General features: G+C 47.5%; 1 protein-coding gene across 2 annotated transcripts in view; it reads right to left on the reverse strand.

The window, feature by feature from the left end:
• The window catches only part of WASF3 (WASP family member 3), a 66,171-nt gene extending 62,916 nt beyond the window's left edge, over positions 1-3,255 (reverse strand). For both annotated transcript variants that reach the window (XM_030946037.1, XM_030946029.1), the window contains exon 1: positions 3,165-3,255. The gene's annotated coding sequence lies outside the window, so the exon portion shown is untranslated. The remainder of the gene's footprint in view (positions 1-3,164) is intronic.
• Between the last annotated feature and the right edge of the window lie 2,745 nt (positions 3,256-6,000).

Genomic DNA, 6,000 nt, shown 5'->3' on the forward strand with positions numbered 1-6,000 from the left:
CTGACAAGACCAATTGCTCCCCATCAGTACTGTATACTAATGTATTTCTGCTATGGAGATAATTAAGAAAACTTAGTATCATAACCCACTGGGCACACACAGCCTGATCAGTAACTTACACCAGCAGTGTAATTCATGTGATACACTGCCTGTGCTCAGGATCCTATGCAAGCAAAAATGAAATAAAAACAAGTCAAAAGTAATGACCAGAACTTGTCTAATAATTTTAGCTGGAGCCACACATGAACCAGGAAGTCATAACACATCCCATTCGAATTGAAAAGTCCAAGAAGAGTTGTATTATACAAGATTCCAGTGCAGTTACAAGACAACATTAAGTACACATCAGCTAAAGACGGGCCTGCAAGAGCAGACTGAAATTACCTGCAGCAGTATTTTTTGCTCCTTCCTCACGCAAAGCAGTCAAGAGAACTCTGGAAGAGAGTGCTCTGAGACTGCTCAAAAGAACAAAGAGTACACTAATATATGACTGCTCATGCAGGAAGTTTAATCAAAAAACAAAGACTTGCAAAGGCATGAAAGCTAATTCATGCCCAGGTCACACTGATACAGTGATGGAAACATTCAATCACTATCAGCTCTTCTGGAATTCTTCACCAAAGTATCTGCTCTGGTTTGGTTAGCTTTCCAGAAACCCTGTCCTTCTCATCACTGTGTAAGACACTTCAAAACACTCTATCATCTGTCAGATGATGGTTTTTCTTTCTCTTTCCTCCACACAGCAATACTGCCCACAGACAGTGCTATTCTTGTTTCAGAAAAGTAAATGGCACGTACCTTCTTAAGAATAAAGTAAATAAGCCTGAGCTAAAGTAGGCACACTAAAGAGGAGCTGACATACAAGGAGTTTACATTGCTACTCATAAAATCATGATCCCTTGAGGCATGTTTTACAGATAAGGCATATACTGAAAAACAAAACAGGTTTATGCTGTTATTAACTATGAAATGTCACATGTGTTATACCATATAAATCAAACATGAAGCCACAGTAACTTATTCCTGCTATGAAAGTACCTTTTTAAAGCACAAGCAATTCTATTTCTGGCATGTAAAGTAATTTTTAATACTTCCATGGACAAATAGGAAGATTAACAAAGACTATTCAATTTCTGTAACTATTGAGTATAATCAAGATCATTGTTTGAGTATCTGATAAAAAAATGTTTTCTATTTTCTCTTTATTTGAGGAAAACAGCCATGGAAAATGAGAAGAGGACTGGCTCAATTATACATTATTTCATGTACAACAAAACCTCTGTGTTCACTGCCTAATAACTCCATTCAGACTGCCGCTAGCTATATAAACACAAAACTAACCTTCCAGCAAGGGACAGAAAAAGTTTGCTTTGCACAACTCATCCCCAGAATTCAGCTGGAAACAAATCAAGTTTCCACATCACTTAAGGGAAACATAGTATGGTCCTAGTCTCAAATGAATAGCTACAGATAAAACATCCTAATTCTTAGTAAGAATGACTTGGGGCCCTTGGGCAGATAACTGTCCTTCTATCTTAGCATATTTTCTTCTGATGAGAACTTAAAAGGCAAAAAGCTGTAGCATAACAACTGACAAAGCTCAGTTCCACTGCTCAAACACAGAGTTTAATCTTCAGTCACTGAAGTTCGCAAGCACTGTAACCAGTAACTTTCACAGATTTCCAGCTTGAGCACTAGTGCAGCATAATTATTTTGTATCATGTCAGCCTTTATATATCAGGGGCCCCACAACTTTGCATCTGAACTACAGAGTGCTGTAGTGTGGGACAGCCTACTGCAGGATAAGAACTGCAGCCTTATTCCATTACTTCATTCCTCTCCTCAAGTACACTCGATATTAGTTTATGGAAAATACTGTATCAGCCAAAGTCAAAACAACAGTCTGTCTCCACTAAATGTAATATTTTTTGATTCCCTATGTCAAGTTTTAAAAAGAAGGCCAGTCTTACATGATAGGCAAGAAAAAACAACCTCCTCATCCCCAGATTTAAAGTTTCTTAAAGTTCCTGGCTGCTTTCATAATTTGCCCCATCTTTTTCTAATAGGAATACTGTCCCCTCATTCGCTGCAGTTTACAAAAGAGGCACAAAGAACTACAGCTTTTTCCTATTCCTGCAAAAACATCACACACACTACACCATTTGTGCTTTGAAGTGTCTTCTATCAAGGAATCTCACAACTGTATCCAATCACTCAAGTACTGGCCCCACTTCACAGATTACTGCTCAACCTAAAACTATCAGCCCTTCTGTTATCTGCAGCGAATACTGAACTATATCAGAAAGAAAGAGAATAAACAAAGCATTTTTAACTGCTTTTAGGTCAGTGTTAGACATTGAGCAATTGAGATAAATCCCTGTCTTCACACGCCTGCACTCACTCAGACTCCAGGCTTCTTCTCAGCAACACATTTACTTAAGAGCCAAGCAGAAAAAAAAGAAAAATTAACAACAAAAAAAAACCAAACGTGGTGGGGCGGGGAAGGGTTTAAAAGTTCCCGAGCTGTCAAGGACTCCCAGAGCTCTTCAAAGCCAAAGACGATTATTTCTTAAATACTTGAAGAGCGTCGGACACCAGAAAGCCTCGGCGGTGCCGGGGGCCGCTCTCGGGGGGCGAACACGAGCGGGGAACGAGCTCCCCCCGGGCGGGCGGGCGGCTCCCGGGAATGGAAGCCGTGCTCCCGCTGCCCGAGCGGAGCGCCGCGGGGAACACGGGAACACTCCGGGGAGCCGTCCCTGACCCCACGCACGGAGAGCTCCGAAGCCTCCCCCGGCGAGCGCGGGGGAAGGGGAGCGCGCCCCGCGGCTCCGGGGACCGGCGAGGGGCCGAGGCCAGCGGAGGACTCGGAACAAAGCTGAGGCGAGAGGGCCCGAGGACGGGCAGCTCAGCCCGGGCCAGCGGAGCACAGCCAGCAGCTCAGCTCCCGAGCGACCCACCGGCGCCCCCGCCGCGGCCGGGAGGAGAAAGGGGCTCCCGCAGGGCAGCGCCGGGATTATCCCCGCGGGCTGGAGACCGCTAAAAAGCGGCTGCTCCCCCTCTGCGCGCCTCGCAGGCGGGGAAAGGACCCTCTGAGCGCGGCCGCCCGCCTTCCTGCCCTCCCTGCACCGTGGCTACGAGGGGCTGGAGCGGAGCCCCGCACCCACCTGGCGCCGCGCTCCGTCCCATCCCGCTCCAGCCGCCGCCGTTCCAGCGCTCGACCGCCGCCGCCTTCGCGGGCTAAGCCGCCACCGCCCCGCCCCCTCAGCCGCGGGCCCCGCCCCCTCGCCACCCTTATGAATCCTGCGCGAGGGGCGGGGCAGAGCGCACCAATGGGAAGCAGGCCCCGGCGGCGCTGAGCGCTGATCGGCGTGGGGAGCGGCCAATGAGAGCGCCGAGGGGGCGGTGTCAGCTGTCAATCAGCGGCCCCTACCTGGAGCTAGCGAGCGGTCGGGAGCGAGGGATGGTGATTCCGTCCCTGCTCCCTCCATGCTTTCATCTCTCTCCCAGCTGGCGGGCCCATACCCGGTGCTTCGACCTCTGCCCTGCCCGGTCTGGGTCCCGCCTGGCCCCGTGAGGCCCCCCAAGCACCCAGGGTGTGGCGGCTGCCCTGGGGCTCCCTGACGCGCCCCTCGGGAGCAGCCGCCTCTCCCCTCAGTGCCCAAGCCGCCTCTTCCCCGGCCGGTCCCGGCTGCGGGACAGCAGTGCCCAGTCCCTCGCAGTCCCCGAGGCCATCTGGCGCCTCCCTCACGTCGCCCGCGGCGTCGGTGCTGTCACCCATCCACCGCCCCGGCCCCTTTTCTGCCCGCAAGAGGCCTCTGCGGCGCTTCTGCCCTCGTTCCCGACTGCCACAAGCACACCCACCCCCGCTGCCCTTTTCTTGCCCTTGCGACCCAATTCCTGCTGAATCCAGCTCCTGGGCATCCGGGCCCCCAAGAGATCCATGTTTATCCTGACGGGCTCTCTCCCCCTGGGCAGGTGCATTGCGGGGCTGCAGCTGCCGGCCGAGCCCCAGCGATGTGCCCCTTCCAGCTGTGCCTGAGCTGCCGGCCTTTGTGGCTAACCCTGCGGCGGGGGCTTTTGTTGCGCGCCTCAAAGCCTTTAGGAAAAAAGTAGGTGGGAGTGTATCACGTGAATCAGATTTAGAGGGGCAGGGTGTGTAGAACAACTGCTAAATTTATTTTAGTGGCCCGGGCGGCTTCAATAACTAATGACAACTAACAGGACACTCAACACCAGCTGCTGTGCCCTGTTCAGCAGGCTGCCCAGATCGATGGAGTCCGTGCTTGGCTTTTATATGGGACAAAGAGGTCAGGAAGGCCCCCATGATCATGGAATAATGCTCTACAGAAGGGGAGCAGGCAGTGATGGGCAGCAGCACCGATCTAACCAGCTCAGCAGCCTGCCCTCATCCGTGGGGGCTCGGGCTGCTCGTCTGCAGACACTTGGACCCCGAGGGGCCGTGAGGCCGTGGTGCCTCAGGCTGTGGAAAGCTGAAGGGGCAGCCACTCTCTCTCAAGTCATATTGAATAAATACTATTTAGTCAATAAAAATAATCGCAGCTGAAAGTAGAGTTTTTTTAAACACCATCTCCAGTCAATTAGCAACTAAAAGTTTACTGAACTCGACCCAGTTGAACCACTTCAGTTACCCATATCTTGCCTTACAGCAAAGTTGCAGGCTCACAAGCACCTCGTTTTCACCAAAAAAACCCACAAAAACTCAGTATGTGGGATTCCTATAATTCCCACAAAAAATTATTTGCATTTTAGGTACTTGTGTCGGTCATGGTAAGAAGCAACAGCTGAGAACCACTGCTGTAATCACTCCAGATTACACAGCAAAAAGCAGCAAGCCAGCTTTGAACTGCTGATGGTGACAGTTTTATGATCACTAGCAAAGTAAACAGAAAAGAAGTCTTTAAGTAACATAACTCTAAAAGAAGGAAGCAGCAACCTTTTTACTCAGCATAAGGGCTTAGTGGGACAAAAATCCTAAGAGCAAAATAGTCTCAAGGTTTTCAGAAAAATTAATTCTTTATCCAAAAAAAGAGTATTTTTCCTGAAACACATATGCAGCAAGTGGAAACTCTTCAAAGACTGTAAAACACAACAGAAGGAAAATTACTTGCTATTGTTACAATACAGCTGCACTCTTGCTCATTCAGTGGTCCTTTTTTCATGCTGAAAATGGGATCTTGAGGTTTTAAAAATATTAATTTCAAACAGACCTATCTCTACCAGTACTTTTTTTCTGCTCCATCAATACAAGTAAGTAGCTTGTGTGATGCAAGGTATTAATTAACATTTATTTCGTTCCAGCTGCTTCCCAGTCTCCTAGATTATTTCTTAGCTTTCATTTTTCTCCTCTGTATTCATGACATTTTTAATGCCATTTCTAATAACATCTAGATCTTGTAAGAAAGGAGCTCAGGCACAGCTTTATTACTGCAGCTTTGACCTTGCTTTTGAATTTGCAAATAAGGCAAATCTGCCAAACAATTTGTGTTGAATTGGTATTGAGCTTTCATTAAGAGAAAAAGAAAGGTGGTTAAATTAAATGCAAAGAATAATTGAATCAGCATTTGTATGAACCAATATTATTTTTAAGTTAAATCATCCATCAGAAAAGCCCTCTGAATGCAGTAAATAGATGTTTGGACTGGCACACCAAGAGATATCCAGGATTGATCTTCTATTAATTTCACTTGAAGGAAGAACCAGACTTTAGAGGGTAATGAAAAGGGAGGGCAATTGGGGACTGAAACCAAGATGAGTTAGTGGAAGTGAGCATGACATTTTCTTAATGTCTGCATATAATATCACTGGTGTAGATCAAATTTATAAGGACCTCATCTTCTTGAATAGTTAATTTCACACACACAAAAAAAAGATACAGCATAAGAAGAAACAATATTTTGAAAGGCTGCTATACAGCTTGTTGTTTCCTGCTGGAGAGGATATTTCATGATATGAAAACCTTTTTGTCTTTCAGGAAACACA

The sequence above is a fragment of the Camarhynchus parvulus genome, chromosome 1 (assembly GCF_901933205.1).
Source record: "Camarhynchus parvulus chromosome 1, STF_HiC, whole genome shotgun sequence".
NCBI classification, from domain to species: Eukaryota; Metazoa; Chordata; class Aves; order Passeriformes; family Thraupidae; genus Camarhynchus; species Camarhynchus parvulus.